The sequence below is a fragment of the Austrofundulus limnaeus genome, unplaced genomic scaffold (assembly GCF_001266775.1).
Source record: "Austrofundulus limnaeus strain Quisiro unplaced genomic scaffold, Austrofundulus_limnaeus-1.0 Scaffold342, whole genome shotgun sequence".
Lineage (NCBI taxonomy): Eukaryota > Metazoa > Chordata > Actinopteri > Cyprinodontiformes > Rivulidae > Austrofundulus > Austrofundulus limnaeus.
The window spans coordinates 244,597-261,636 of record NW_013952744.1 but is presented as its reverse complement, the minus strand read 5'-3'; the positions used below and the strand labels follow the sequence as shown (position 1 = coordinate 261,636).

Below are 17,040 nucleotides of genomic sequence, written 5' to 3'. Positions count from 1 at the left end.
ACACACACACACACACACACACACACACACACACACACACACACACACACACACACACACACACACACACACAGATGTAAATCCACACTTGCACAAATGGGATGACACAAGAATCTATCATCTGGGCTCAGGATGACAGTTTTGTCAAATTGAGCCACAGGGGATAGGTGAATGGCACTGTGGAATTGAGCCCTCCCTTTGGACTCTGCTCTGACAGCAGTGAAAAAAAGAGAAACAGGAGGAGAAAAAGAAGCAGGGGAAAACTGGGGTAAAGCAAATGGGGTAAAGAAAAGGTTGAGCTGCCATGTGTACCCCGTCAAAACCGAAAGCTTTCCTCCTGCAGCCTGTTTACTCAGGGTGGCCTTGTGAAGGGCTGAAGAACAGCGTTTTGCAGCCCTGGCAGCATAATCATGTCATTCAGTATGACACACACACACACTTTCACACACACAGTCAAGTACAAAAGACCACCTGAGTTCCAGCCAAGTGCAGCATATGAACCTAAGGCCTGGTTAAAAGGCACACCACAACATTTTCTGTACACAGTGACATGCATGTGTGGGCACAGACACACATTTTCAACCATTTGGAGGGCAGCTGGTGGAGTCATAAAATAAGCTGTCAGTACTTCTCAAACAAGAAAGAACAGAGGCAGTCAGAGACCTTTTCACTAAACACCTGTACCACAGGGCTGGGGGACAGAGCTCGCTGACATCCACTCATCTGACCACAGTTTGGAGACCATACAAACTACTTCCCTTGGGGACCAAAGTCCCATGTCAGCACTGAGAGAGAGAAAAAGGCAAACAACAGATGTAACAAGAAACAGCAAAGGCAGAAAAGAATGAGCTCAATAGAGTATTTCAGACAGCCTCCTCCAATTATAGACCAAACACTGCCGCCACGTTTGCTTTACTCTTTGCTTGGCTCCTGACAAACCCTGTCGTGATTCCTTCAACTGGCACTTGTGTTTCTCCCTGACACTCTCTAGGCTTTAATTAGGCTTGTAAATAATTATTGCAATTAAAGCCTACAATTAGGAGGACTGAAGCACTGCCATTAGTCTCACAGTAAATGTCATGAGCATTCGGCATAGGCRCACGGAGGATACAGACAAATGCTGCGCCATTATAGAGGCAGACAGGCAGTGAGAATGGAGAAAAAAAGGACAGAACTGGGTGCAGGGGGTTTGGGGGGAGGGGGGGTTGCATGAAGGCAGTTGACGTACTCACAGCTCTTAATTATAGAGCTGATTATTCCGGTAGGATGGATCCTGGACGGTTCTTTTGGCTCATATTTATGAAGTGTGCTTGCACACAAATTTGCACAATACACACACACAAAATCTTATCAAAGCACTTAAAAAAGCCACAGCAAAATAATTCCAAGTTAGAGCTGAAGCTAACCTTACGCACATCAACTAGCATGCTTGTTTCTAACACCCCTTTACTGTATACTGTACGATGACCCTGCTGCATTCTCTGCAGCCAACACAAAGAATTGAGTAAAATTGACCATGTTTAGTGTGAAGCAACTTCAGGATGCAAAAAAAAAATGTATCTCTGAGTTACTTTTCCTACACCATGACCAAGGTCTAACACTCTGCTACAACTCTCACGTCTGCTGCTTCAGCAACATGCAAAAAGATCACACCACGTATTATTATTTATTAAACCTTTATTTCACCAGGAAAATCCCATTGAGATTAAGAATCTCTTYTGCAAGGGAATCCTGGCCAAGACTGGCAGAAGTGCACAGAGCTTACAAAACATTCACAGCAAAAATAGAAACAGTTAGCACCATCATAGTTAGATTAAACAAAATAATCCTCAATTAAAACATTTACAAACAGATGATTCCTTCCCAAAATCAATAAGAACAGCCTTAAAAACTAGTGACAACAGCTCCTGTAGGTTCAATTATCTCTGCAACTGGTTCCAATAGGATGGAGCAGAAAACTGAAAAGATTTCTTTCCAAGTTCAGTTCAGACTTGAGGCACTGAAAGCAAAAATAAGTTCTTGCACCGTTAGCATGACACTACCATGAAACTGCACCAGTTTGTTTCCATAGTATCCATCCTTCCAGACATCATTGAGGACCTATCATGCTTCTTTGCACGAATCCCTGCAAATACCATCCATGATTTGGCAATTTGTTGTCAAGGAGTTATCATCCAGTGTGAAAGGTTAAAAACGAAATAATAAAAAAAAACATTTTAAATTCATAACCATGCAGTTTTCATACTGTTTTTGTTTATATACAACATTGACATTAGCAATAACAAACTCTAGCAGACAGAACCAGAGGAGTCAGAATCTCTAAGGCTCAGGTATCCTTGTTATCTGCTGTTATGTCAGAAAGCCAGTAAAGGATACCAGCAGAAGGGCTGGGGCATCTACAGCTCTAGAATTTAAGGTAGCACTAAAAGATAAGGAGACACAGACGGTAATAAAGTTCAACACAAATTTGCCTTGTGGGCAGTAGCAGCTCGTGAGCATAAATATTAGCGGGGCAGACGTTAATTTCCTAAATCAATGTTAACACGAATGTTACAATTTGCGACACACTTTTTTGTAGAAAAAGACTTTGGCTTAGGCTTAATCAGTTATTTGTGCACAACATTGTCAACCTTTTTTCTCTCTCCCTGCAGGTKGTGTCTTGTAAAAAAAAAGAAGTCTGATTTCATATGAAATCAGAGAAACGCCTCCTGTACATATTTTGTATTTTAACTGTGAGTGAAAATAACCAGACAGGTAGCTACACAGCTTTCTGGATTGGATTCCCATTTAGATTTTGAGTAATATTTCTGTAATAACACTCCAGATTAACAAACTAATTTGGAGGTAAGACGTCTTGTGAGTTAATTCTAAAAGCAAAATAAAAAAAAGTGAATCATGTAACTTCCAAGGCCCTCAGCAAGACTCAAACTCACAGACATGATTTCAGACTAGCACAAACTGTCATGTTTTGGCTATTCAATCTGCTCTCCTGTCACTCACACTCAGCTCACCTGTCCATGCCACCCCTCCTCATTCAGTGCCACAGCAATCAGCCTCATCTGCCTCACCTGTTCTCCCTCCTATTTAAGCTCTGTGCCTCCACTCTGCCATTGCCAGATTATTGAATGGTTTTACCAAGTGGATGTCCAGCTTTTTTTCACAGCCCATGCCTGATCTCCTGTCCATGACCTTAAGCCTGCCTCTTGACTCCCCCTTTTTGCCTGATCCCTGTCTGATACTGTTCATGATTCTGACCCTTGGATGACCTCGTTTTTGCCCCTTGGACCTCGCCTTTTGGATTACGATTTGGATTTGTTACTGGATCTCTGTCCTCCCGGCGTTGACCTTGGACCACTCCCTGGATTTCTAAACCCAGCTCGCTCCCTCACTGGGTWGTGAACCCTCACGGACCAACAACATCAGTGGACTTACCCAGTCCCCTTTGTCAGCCGCTGAAAGTCGTTCAGAGTCCTAACAACAGTCTTGTCACAAACTTACCTCAGAAATTCATATACAGTCATCACAGATTAGGGTAAAAATGTCCTACCTTCTTGGCAAAAAAACATGTTTTTTATTTCCCTTTTATGTCCTTAGTTTATGATGTTCAATTTATGCTTGCTTTGTTTTCTCCAAATCCATTTGTAAACAGAATATCTCCTCTGTTGGACACAAGTTTTGCCGAGCTCTATTGTTGCATTTTATGAGCTCACATTAAATCTACTCTTTGTATCAATGTGCTAAAACCAGCAGAAAGTATCCATGGGGTAGAATTTCTAACTCTGCAACGGCAGTCTATTCTGAGGGGTTGATAGTACTAATAACTGCAGACAGGGGGAGTATATTAACATGATATATCTGCTGACAAATGCAGGGCGTCACACTGTACTGCCCTAACTGTAAAAAAAAAGAATTAATTATTACAAGCCATTTCAAATTGTCAAAATAGTTGAAAAACAAAGAAACAAAACAATACATGGCAATCTAAGTAAATAAACAATTTAAACTGTTTATTAGGTGGAAGTACTTTTGGATCGCCGTGCCTTCTTGAGGGTCTCAAAAGTATTCATTAGGTAGCAGTTTTACTTTATGACTTAGTAATGACAAACTATTCTAGTTTAACTTTGTCTCAACTTAGACTGAAAAACAAGAAGGACTGATCAGGCAAATGGGAGGTACAAGGGAGGTCAGGCTGGGACGCTGATGTGCAAAGGCTTCTATTAATTAACAGCTTGATGGGGGCTGACAGGATGTGTGCTGCTATCAAATAATGAGGTTAGGATTGGTCAATGGTTCCGGGGCACAAAACCTGATTACTACTAATCCTGGCTTAAGTCAATTACCAATGTGTGTTCAGGGGCTCATGCAAATGAGGCGCCTTTGTTGGGTGGGCTATGACAGAGGGGGCAGTCAGAGCTTGACATTCAAACATTGCTAGAACAAAGTAAAAAAGAAAAAAAACATAGACATTAATCAGTCATCATTAGAAAGAGATAGGAAAGTGGTCAAGCAGATGGACAAATAAAGGAAAAATAGATGAGTACAGGACTGATCTATAGTGTGACTCAACCCTTGAACTTCACATAACCTTTAACCTCACAGTGCTGAGAGACAGCTCACACAAATAAGTGGCATATGTGTCAGAATGAACACATGGAGCATGTGCATCAACATTAAGGCAAAAATAAGCCTCTAATTGGTCTGTTTCAATGACAGATAAAGCACATATGGGCCTTGTGAATTTATAAGGACAATCAACTTTTCCCTCAGCTGCTGCAATTTCACACAAAATAAAACACAAACAGATAAACATTCCTATTGAATGGGGAGACATCATATTGTTAACATAAACATAAGGTAGCCATCTGATTTTATTTTTATTTCAACAACTAACTCTTAATAAATAACATGAAAATAATCCACTTCTGACTTCAAACAATATTTTAGGTTTAAACTTTGATTTTCTGTTGTTGTTTTTGTTGTTGTTTTCAAAACAGCAGTAGTGTATTGATGAGTTATTATTCTTGTTTTCTAACCTACTTTGGGCAAATAATCCTCTGACAGATATAAAATGATAGATGATCAAAGCTTTTCATCACCATTTGAGTCCTCATTTTTATTCTAAACTCAAAGATAACTCCAAATAAATTTATTAGACAAAAACTGCTTTCAGACATATAATAAACAGTAATAAGTCTCCCCTCATGGGCAATGGTTTTGATGTAAATTTGGCTTCTGATCCAAACGATTCACCAGACAAAGCTTCAAGATTAGTGGAATTTAATGAATTTAACATGGGTAGATGGTTGCTCTTTTTATAATGAAAAGCTAAATGGCATCATCAATAACACTGGAGTGTATTGACAGATGGGGTTTATCCTAATTTAGCCCTGTGTGGATATCAAGTAAATATACTGTATGTGAAAATCAGCAAAGACTCTAAGTCTGAGCTTTCAGGCTGCAGCTCGGGGCAACTGTTCCAGCCTTACAGCACCTGGGTATGGAAGCAGCCATGCAGCTGATCCGCTGGCCCTCACCCCTGCAGCTGCCAAACCAATCCCCCCCGTTGTGCTTGTATCTCTGATAAAACATGATGGCCCATCTATCAAAGCCAGCATTTGCTGTCTGACGGATGGCAGCATGGCCCGGAGATGGTTTTCTGTTGTTAAGGTTTGTCAAAAAAAAAAAAAAAAAAAAAAAAAAAAAAAAAAAACAGAGCTAGGCAAGCTGTGGCCACGGTTTCACTCTTGTGATAAGTCCCAGTGAGGGTGGGAATGGGAGCAGATGTGTGGTCCATGTGTTGGCACATGGCTTCACAGTTTCCTTGTGCATGACAGAAAACATTTGCTTGGACCACTTCTCTTGTATAAACAGCTATTTAGACCAGTGGTTCCCAGAGAGGGGGGTTGGGACCTAACAGTATGCTGTGAGACATCAAGGGTTTGTCACTTGTGCTGTATAAAGCTACAGATAGGTCCATATCTATTAGGATACTGACACGAATATGTTGCTTTTTACCTGTTTACTGAAACATATTCAAGTTATAGTTATATAATGCACATCGACATAAAGTACAGACTTTCATTTAAGGGTATCCACATTAAAATTAGATCAAGGAGTTCAGCTCCTTAACCTGTCCACCTTGCTTTTAATGGGACAATTGAGTCAAAGTCTATTTCATGGTCAGGTGTGGGCAATCCCCTCGTTAAGATATTAGACCTGGAGTTGATTTGAGGTGTGCTGCTTGCATTTGGAAGATTTTGCCTTGAAGAAAACATGCAAAGGAAGATCACCATGCAGGTGAAACAAGTCATCCTTAAGATGCATAAAAATAAAAAATACACCTGAGAAATGGCAACAATATTAGGCGTGACAAAATCTACACTTTGGTACATCTTGAGAAAGAACAAAAGCAATAGTAAACTCATTGATGCAAAAAGACCTGGATGTCCACGGAAGACAACAGTAGTGGATGATCGCAGAATAATTTCCTTGGTGAAGAGAAAGCCCTTCACAGCAGCCAACTGAGTGAATAACACTCTGGAGGTAGGTGTATCAATATGTGTTTGTGCCACTTCATTTATTTACATGACCAATAAATAAGTGCCAATGCAAAGTTGCCAAAGATCACACCGTACGTGTTATTATCAGCAAAGGAGTAATGCTGTGATACAATTTTTTTAGTCACTTATCTCAATAGATGTAAAAATGCAGATGGTGTTATCATCATGTTTTTTTATGTACACATTAAAGATAATGAGATAAAATAAAAAGTCAAGTTTAAAAAAATGATGCAACTTTTTTTTCTGAATTTGACTAGTTTTCCTTATTATGGCTGTGGTGGCCTCTTGCGGTGTAACATTTCAGTTAAATAGCAAATACTGAGGCAATAACGATCCAAGCAAATGCAAGTTTTTGTTGTGTTGATGTATTTAACACACCTGCATCTTTTCTAATAAAGACTTTGTATCATCTCATCAAACCTTAGCCTTCAGCTTTCGCCCAGGCTTAATAACTATTGAGTTAACATCTTACCAGTCTAGAGGGAGGAATACCAAGTAGAATACTCAAACAAAGGAGAAGAAGGATTTCAGAGGTAGATCAGAAAGACTCTATGGTTAAAAACAAAAAAATAACCCAAGCATGGATTTCAAATTTCACAGCTGAGCACCCAAAAGACGTTGGCAAACATGAACAACACAGACAAGCTTTTCTTTTTTATTTCATGTGAACTGTACTGTTGGTGTTCCACACACAGAGGTGGCTAAAGGACGGAGGATGTCATCCAAAGGCTGAAAGCTGACAAGATTGAATGTTTGCTAAAAAGCCAAGAATGTAGTGTAGAGTGACAGCAGCACGTGGTTGGAGCCCTCTGTGTGAGCCTGTCCATGAAAAACGAGTCAGTTTTACTGGCTGGATCAGTAAACCTGAGCTGGCCATGCTAGCAGGGGTTTCACACATCGTTATAAAGAGCTCACAATTAGGGGGACACTATTTCACTGGGAACTCTATTAAGTCAGCTGAGGTCTAGCTTGTACTCTTGTGTGCCACAGCTATAAAACATAACAAAACCATTGAGCTTCACTAAAAAGTCAATGCTTGTGTCTTTTCTTGGCATTAATTCAGCCATGTTCATTGTGTATGTGTTTTAATTGTTTTTTAAATCTGTTTTAAAAGAAAATGAAGCCCTGATTTGAACACCATCCGAAGCAGAACTAAGGCCACACCACGGGTACCACTTCAAAGCCCTCTCACATGTTAAATCTTGATTATTCCCCATGAATAATACATTATAGCCTGGTCTTTGTTGTACCGGCGTCTGACCAAAGCAACAGAAATAATGCAGTTGTTGACTCTCAGCAGCATGTGCTTGCACTCATGTTCGACCACGCCAATGTTCCAAAGACGAAATGGAAAAAAAAGTGTCAAATGTTGATTATCTAGGTCCGAGGAGAACATGAATAGTTTTACTATTCATCCCTGTATGCTGCGATAAAGCAGGAAATGCTATTAAAAGCTTTAACTGAGCCACAGAGTTCAACAAGTTTCATGACTCTCCATTGACCTAAACTCCTGAAATTCTCCACAGCTCACAAAGGCACACACAGATGGAGACCTGGTCAAAGTTTTCATAAAACAACCGTTAACATTTGCATTCTTAGGCGTACAGATATGGAAAAATGAATAAGGGAGGGGTGAGGAACGAGCAAGGCCAATCCAAACACTCATGTAGATGCAATGCACTGAATTTGCATGAGCTGCCAAAATCTCTAGTAAAATAAGCTTTTTGCAGCTGTTTTTCAAATTTAAAAACTTTGTCTAGCTGTTTGCTTAAAGCACCCACTGGAATCATTATCACTTTGGCATTTAGGTTTAAAATAATCACTGAATGAATAACAAATCATCCTATATTTGACCATGTTATTCTCACAGATACCATGAAGTGAACACCTATGAATGTTTTACACCAGTGTTGTTGATGATGGTATTTGGTATAATTTCTACAGATTTTGATGCTAAATTAAATGTGGGAAGGTGTTTTTAGGAATGCAAGACATTTCATAGGGTATTTCACGTGACTTAAACAAAACAAAAATAATAATAATACTTTCATGTCATCCAGGAGGTAGCTCAGCTGAATTTCCTGAAATAGCTACCTTTTCTCTTTGCTACTGCTTTTGCCAGTGAAGCTACAACCCAGCCATAAGCCAAAATATACTTACACTACAGGGATCACAATCTTGCACAGTAGTTTTCAAGATTTTTACAAGTACCATATCAGTAAATGCTGACCACTATTAAGGCAGACAATACCAAATGTACTAGTTTTCAAATGACATAAACAAGTAAACGGGCCAAACCCCAGTTCTGGTTCAAGGGAGCAGACTTGACTCTTCTTCTGCATGCCCCATAACAACTCAATATAAATTTGAAATAACTTAAACCCACACGGTTTTACATTTTATTTTCCAAACAGGTTCTATATAGTTTGTGTAGGTGCTCTAGTGCCTATTCAAACATTGGTTAACCATTTTTCACTCTACTTTTTACAGGGCCACTCAAAATTTTCTTCGATGCACTGTTCCATTAGGAGCTCAAACTGTAATTTTCTTGAACCAATTATTGTTTTGGCTATTTTTTCCAGCAAGTTATTCATTAGCTTGTTATTTTACTTGCAAATAATTGATGCCAAAAATTTTTTTTGAGTACCATCTGAGAAATCCTCTGTACAATTGTTGGTACTTAAAACAGTTTGAGAACCGTCTCAAGGATTTATTTATCCACATTTGTTTAGGTGCCTAATGTATTCTAGTCTTTGCTATACTAATGCATCAAAGGCACAATACTTTGCCAGATGTGTTTTACTCTTTGTTAATGAAAAAAAATTCAGTTTACATTATTTTACTTCTTTCACTTATCTTAACAAAAAAAAGTGAAATATACTTGTCATATCACTAGGTGACAAAAATATGTAAAATAAAAGTTTATCTATTATGAAACAAAGAAAATATCTTAGCTTACCACAAATTCTCACAAGACTCATTGGTTTAAACTGTGTTTGGTTTTGGGTATCTTACTGTATTTCCAAACATTGGTAAACTGGCTCTATTGTTTAGTTTCTAGAGCATAAAATGATTATAAGCCTTTGCAATATAGGTTATGTTATCATTTCTGTGACATCCTGTATCTTCAAAATCTGAGTTGTTTTTTTAATAACAAATTTCACCACAACAGACCAAAACCGTGCAGGTTAGGTTGCCTTCAGGCTCAGACCTCGTCTGTAAAAGAGATCAGTGACCTCAATGGAATTTGTCTGGTTAAACAAAGAATTATAATAATTTGTTTATTTGTGAACAGGAGGTGAGAACACAGCAGAAAAGTCCTGTTTATTTTAAATCCCTGGAATAAACGAACAAAACCAGAAAATTATTCAGTCTTCTTGGTTAAACCAGAAAATATGAAACTGAACTGGATTGTCTGAATTATTGAAAAGGGAAAATAGAGCATTGAAACTTCAAGGCTTCATAGACAACTTTTTCTTGCATTTCCTAATTATAGGTGTGTATTTTGAGTCACTTTATTAACAGCTCCTAGCTGTTCTGCTGAAAAACAGAAAAAAACATGACAACTCCTTACTAAATGGGGCAAATTTCATAATGTTTTTTAAACAGATGGGCTATGATGCTAAGCTCTTTAAAATCATAAATAATTAATTTTATGCTCCATTACTTTGTTTCCTAATTGTTGACTTGGCACTTAGTAAATAAACTGACTTGAATTGTTTATATATATAAAAAATTATCTGCAATACAAACAAGTTGGGCAAATCTGAAACATGTTAATGTGTTATTGTTCAGATGATTTCATCCAAACATCTGTATGCTGATGTATTTGATGCTCAGACTGTCACTTAGCCTACAGATTTATTTGCATTTACAACAGCTTAACATAATCGGACCAACAACTTTGGTCGACCAGGAAGTATTTAAGGAAGCAAACCAAAATAAATAAATAAATAAACATTTACAAGTGATCTTCCTGCAGCCAACATGCTCCAAAGCTTTCTGCATATAACACCATATAAGTTGTACTGTATATACACAAAGTCCTGAGTGTAAATTTGGAGTTAACAACCTACTTTTCTTATGCGTGTCAGAGCTGTCAGTAATGATACAGCACCCTGCAGGAGAAGGAACACACTCAAACACACAYATACTACTGCAGAAAAGAGAGGAAGTGAGCCGGGTCTTTTCATCAGTTCCACTGCGCTGCCTTCACACTGAGTAGGTCTCAGCCCATCATTAATATTACTGCTTTTCTGATTACAATTACTAAACAAAGGCACGGTTTAACACGGCTGTAGGACGGCTCAGACATAAAACAGGAAGCTGATAAACATGCTCAAAGGAAAATGAGTGATAATACAGCGTATGAGAATATGAGGACGCGACKAACCTCAGTGAAGCGTTCACTGAGGTGTAACCTGAAGAAGGTTACTGAATTGTTGCAATCTATACATTTTTATTGCCATATGAAGCAAAAACATTTATTGAAATGCATCAAGAAAGCTAATTAAAGYACTATTTGAACACTGAACCGGTGATTGATGCTTGTGTGTGCTATTGTCAAAGTTTAATCTTCTGTGCCCATGTGCCTGTGGGAGCCAGTGCATTATCACACCACCCCATGCAAATAAATGTGTTTTGCATGACTTATTTTATAGTTGTATGTCGGAAATCTTACGAATCTCATTGCACGCACTGTGGCAGGTGTGATGGCCCTACAGTATGTTACAAATATCACACTCCCTTTTCTGATTTCTGTTATCCAATGCCTGCCTCCCCTCTGCTTGCTCTGTTCTCTCTCTCTCCCCCCACTGTGCCAAGCACAGAGCTTCTTTGTTATTCCGAGTCGGAAACGCAACTGGMGCCAAACGTGCTCCGGTTCCTGTTTGATATCATCCCTTCTTTGTTCTCGCCGTCTCCCAACACCATGTGCTTGGCCACAGACTCGATCAGTCAGACACATGGGAACAAGCGAAGCTTGGACAAGATATATCTTGTGATAGGCTGCATGTGTGGCTGGAGGTGACATTTAAGCTCATGTTGAGCTAAAGGTCAAATAGATGTCTCCCACAGAGTGCAACATGGCTTGTTTAAGGTGGCCTGTGTGCAATGCACAGCAGACAGCATCAAGTATGTTTAATATATGAATTGTCAGACTGGTTTTGTGGAGAGGTGGTTCAGACCAATGCATTGTTTTGTTTGTTTTTTGTGGCCAAACACAACTGAAAACCAGTCATTCGGGTAGGCTCAACGTTGAGCAGCCTCAATGAACATTCAAGGCAACACCTCTGCAGAAGCTGCACAGTTTTTTTTTGTATGTGTGTGTCTGCCTGCTTCGATCCTCCACAGCCTCTGGAGAGAAACAGAGGAGTCGACAAACTGAATACCAATAATATTCACCAACACAACTCCTCATTCAGATGACTAGCAATTTTGGGCTTAACATCAAAAGCTTGTTTCATCTGTGAACTACGAAAGAATAAAGGATTATAGTAAACATGGGAGTCATTTTAGGCTCAGAGCTAACTTTTCTTAACTTGAGGATGAAGGTCAGTGCCACATGTCTCTGTGTTTGATACTGAACTTTCTTTAGCCTCCTGAATCCAACCCACCTCATACAAACACACAAAGGACATGGACGAGATAGTGCGCAGACAAAAGCTCACAGGCTAATTTAAAAAAAAGGACAAAAGCTCACTTTTTATTTTTAAAACCCCCAAAATACACATATTTGTGACACCTCAGAGATACACCACATTCCTCGTGTTGAACTGTTCTCATCTTCTAACCTTCCACACCAATATTTTTATTTCCTCAAGCAAGACTGAGCAGTTACTATGTTGATTAGTGTTTTTAATGACCCCCCCCCCCCCCCCGCCCCCCTCAGATCATGAGCCTGTCATGACTGTTATTTCCTATAATTTTGTATCTTTCTGCACAGTAGTTTGCTTTTATTTTTCATTATTATCTAATTTCACCTTGAGAGCTTGGTACGGTAATCATTATTCATATTTCTATTGCTATCTGTGTATTTTTTATTGTTACCATCTTTAACTCTATTATTATTGCTACAATTGATATTGTCACACAGCAATATACTGTTTTTGTGGACTGATGCATGGATCTGCTGCTGCTACACCTGAATTTCCCACTGCGAGACATTAAAGGCTGTTTCTATTCTATTCTATTCTATTCTCATACAATATGCTCACAGTTGTAATGTGATATATGTGTGATGCATGATAATACTTTGTGATGTAAATCTTATGCGCTTTTACTGTGATGCAATGTGTGGCTAATAAAAGCTGTATAATTTGTGAGCTTTGTTCTTTTTATTCCATGAAGGGTGTAAGCTTTTGTCTTGTGAGCTTTTGTTGTGTCAGCTTATAACAGATTGATATTTCTTTACAGAAAGCTCACAACACAATTACACATAAATAGAGCAGGTAAACTCTCTTCATCTTTATTGAAATCCATCACACTATCGTTTAGGAGAGCAATGCAGACACTAACTAAGATGCACTGATTGCTACACACAGTGAAAACACATCTACTATAAAAGGGACACTGTTCCGTTGCTAATTCCATGCTGCCCCGTTAGGAACAAAGAGCTGGTAGGAAGATTTGATACTGTGAGKACAAAACAGCAAAAATACAGAKCTGAGTTTGATGAAACTTTGAGAAAGTAATCACTGAATGTTCAAGTACAACTGAAGGACATTTGGAGTCAACCAAATTCTGGACCCCCATCACAGCTAAGCTCCCTTTGTCAACACAAAAAAATTAATATGTGGTAAAGTTTATAGGGTAGTAACTGAGAGTCATCCCCAAYACATATTTTAAGCATCACAATTACTTCTCGCAAGATTTACTGCATGGCCACCATTGATTAAAACTCTGTCATGATACACAGTGGGTGATATGCATTTCTTTAAAGAATGGATGGACCTTCAATTTTATTCAGGAGCTGTCTGAAAAAAGTGAGTAATAATTTTTTGATCTTTTATTCCCCARCTGCCATTTTCAGTGGATCTAAAAAGAATAGATCAACACCTTTAACATGCAGTAAATCAGTCAGTGGACCTGCTAAACGAGTACTAMCTACTGGTTACAACTTTAAAGCTAACTGATTTACTAAAACATTTACTGGACTCACACTCTTTCTTGTTTTGTTCTGGGATTCTGAGACAGATGCTGAATATCCTAAATAGAAGAGGTTCTATGCGACATGCAATTAAAAAAACTCATTACCATACCCGCTTTATTTATAGAGCACATTAAACACCCACAGAACCAAAGTGCTGTACACATAATAAACCTTGATTTACTCATACAATCAGTACAATTAAATAAAACCATTAAARATCAACAATGCAAATGGTGATTAAAGGCCAGAGAGAAGAGAAGGGTTTTAAACTCTTAAGCCCCAAGGGGTTTTCTTGATGTTTTTGCTCGAAATACCATGCTGAAATTCAATAAGTGTATCTTGGCATTTACAAACTCTACTTAAATAATCTTGGTATCAAAAYAAAGCTAACACTTGAGAGATTTCATCAGAGGTATAAATGTTAAAACAGCTGCTGTGGTTTTAGAGATATTGGGGATAGAACATGCTTTTCCCCTCCCATCTGAACATTTTTTTTTCATTAGACAGTATATATCCTATTTAATACTATAATGAATCAGGCTAAAATCTCTTTGAAACCATAAATCCACTTGTGGACATTACCTGGCAAAGACCCATGCTGCTAAAATAAACTGGAGCAAAGTTACAGAGGTTTTAGTAAAGAAATTATTTAGCATTTTGTCATTCTGCACAGGACGGACCATGTAGGTATCATTAATAAATCTTAGTAAATGTTCAGTTTTTAATTGCAAAAGTTATTTATTTTTTCTTACCTGACTGAMAAGATTTGTTATTGGTATTTGTTTGTTCTTTTGAAAAATTATCCAAACATTTATTTTTTTCACCATATATTTTACATAAAATAATGAGTAATTATATTTTAATTCAGCTGGATCATATTCACTCAAAATCAGGTAAAAAAAAAAAAACACTTTCAACACACTTCATTGCATATTTTGTTATCTGCTTTGACTTACTTTAAAAACAAATGCCATTTTTTCCCTTTACTTCCTTTACTTTCTGATTCAACTACCTGTCATTGGAACTGTGTTTGGTGGATGTAAATATAGTTTCCATGAGCTTTTAGCCAAGTTTCTTAGCTTTACATTGATACCAAACATGTCTAGGTTCAACTTAAGAGATCTTAAGTTAACAGAAGTTAAAAGATACAGAAAATGGGAAATTCTGGTTTGCATGGGGCTCAAGAGGTTAAAAACAAACATGGACGACGCCTGTCTGATGTTCRCAGGAAGGTCGTTCCATAATTTAGGAGCTGCCACAGAAAAAAACACAGTCATCTCTGAGCTTACACTTCATCTTGGGGACAGTCAGGAGCAGCTGATCAGCTGACCTGAGAGATGGAGAGGGTTTGTACGGATGTAGCAGATCAGACAGATAGAGTGGGGTAAGACCATTAAGAGTTTTAAAAGCAAATAAAATAGCTTTAAAATAAATCCTGAAATGTACGGGCCGCCGGTGCAGGGAGGCTAAAACAAGGGAAACGTGATCAAACTTTTGTGTGCCAGTTACAAGACATGCAGTGGCAATCTGTACCCTCTGAATGTGAGAGATACAGGACTCACTGATGCCTGTATAACGTGAGGTACAATAATCCAAGCTAAGTAGCAACAAAAGCATGAACTACTGTTTCAAAATGCTGCTGAGAAAGAATTGGCTTTGCTTTAGCCAGCTGCCTCAGATGGTAAAAACTTGATTTAACAACTGCTCTGATGTGGTTTTCTAACTTTAGTCCAGCATTAACTTTTACCCCTGGGTTAGTAACGGCCTGATGTACTGAGTCAATGAACCAACACCTACATCACATGTCTCGGTGGAGCTCCCAAAGACCATCACCTCAGTTTTATTTTCATTAAACTTTAGAAAAATCACAGCCCACCAGGCTTTTATTTCCTCCAGAAATAATTAAAAAAAACAGACTGCCCAGAGAGTAGGTGTCCTTTCTCTTTAGTGGGACATATCTCTAKGTATTATCAGTGTAACCATGAAAAGAGATCCCAAATTTTCTAAGTTTGGAGCCAGAAAGAAGCAGGTATAGCGTGAAGAGGAGGGCACCTAAAACTGAGCCCTGTGGGACCCCACACAAAAGAGAAGCAGAAGAGGACACATGTTCACCAAGGCAGACATGAAAAGTACACTTKGTAGGACCTAAACCAGTATAGAACTGTTCTGCTGATGCCCCACCCCCTTCTCTAAATACCACACAGACCCCTGTTCACAGCTGCGTAATTCTTTGAGATCTAAAACTTGAACTAATTTTGCTGTTGAAGAAATCTCTCAAGTAATTGTGTTGGAAAATTTGATAGTTTTATTTGATAGTTTTATTTTTCTCTCCACTGCCAGTACGTGGCTAAATACCACTGAGCAGCTTTTCATTTACTTTGATTTTTGCAGTGAATTGCAACAAATCATACACTCATTGCCAAATACCACAGTCACACTTTGAAGTAAAAAGAAAGAAAAAAATGTGGATTTCAGAAAATATGTTTGCTCATSCAGACTTTTTCTCTCCGCAGTGGACATCTTTGTCTGAGTTCGTCCCACACAAAGAATGCAGGCCTGTAAGCTGTGAACAGCCAGCTATTGGTGTTAAAAGAACAGATAAGGAGAGAGGATGGCAATTTATCACTTGACACTGACAGCCTTGCACGTTGTCTGTCTCTAGGGCTGATGCTGCGCCACCACGCTCCCCTACAAACGCTCCTCTTCCCGTTTCACTTCTTCTCCTCCTGTCATGTCTTCCTTTTTTCTTTTTTTTTTCTCCAGCTACTTCTCCTCTTAATGGCCCAACCTTGGCTCTGTCCTTGTGTCCCCTTTCACCCCTTGTCTGGCTGCTTCCCTCCTACCTGCGCCTCGCGTTGGCCGCATTGATGGCTATCAGCTGCTCCTGACTTTCCCCTGCGATGCTGTGTCACTTCATTAGGAGTGAGAAAGAATGACCTTGCACTCTCTCCGTTTTTCTCTCAGCCTCCCTTTTCTCCAAGCCGTGCACTCCTCCAGCTGTCCTTCTTTTTCCCATTACTCTTCTCCTCCTCACCCCTGCACCTTTGTCTCTTTCATTCTACCTAACCTTTTTCTTGTCTCTCCATTTCTTTCTTTGTCCCTGCCCTCATTGTTCTACTTCATTATCAAAAACTGTCAGAAAGCCCCCCCCACCACCACCACCACTTACCACCACCCACCCCACTGTGCCACCCAAGCTATTTATATCTAATGGTAGCTGGTGGATTCGGTTATGCACATAGGTGAGCCATCTCACACACGTCAGCGCATTTTCCTTGACATTTAAACACACACACACACACACACACACACACACACACACACACACAC

The 17,040-nt window shown here is 39.0% G+C and overlaps 1 protein-coding gene across 1 annotated transcript in view; it reads right to left on the bottom strand.

Moving 5' to 3' along the window:
- Positions 1 to 17,040, bottom strand: part of LOC106527772 (plexin-A2) — a gene marked incomplete at its 5' end in the record, with an annotated part of 281,724 nt that overhangs the window by 176,764 nt on the left and 87,920 nt on the right.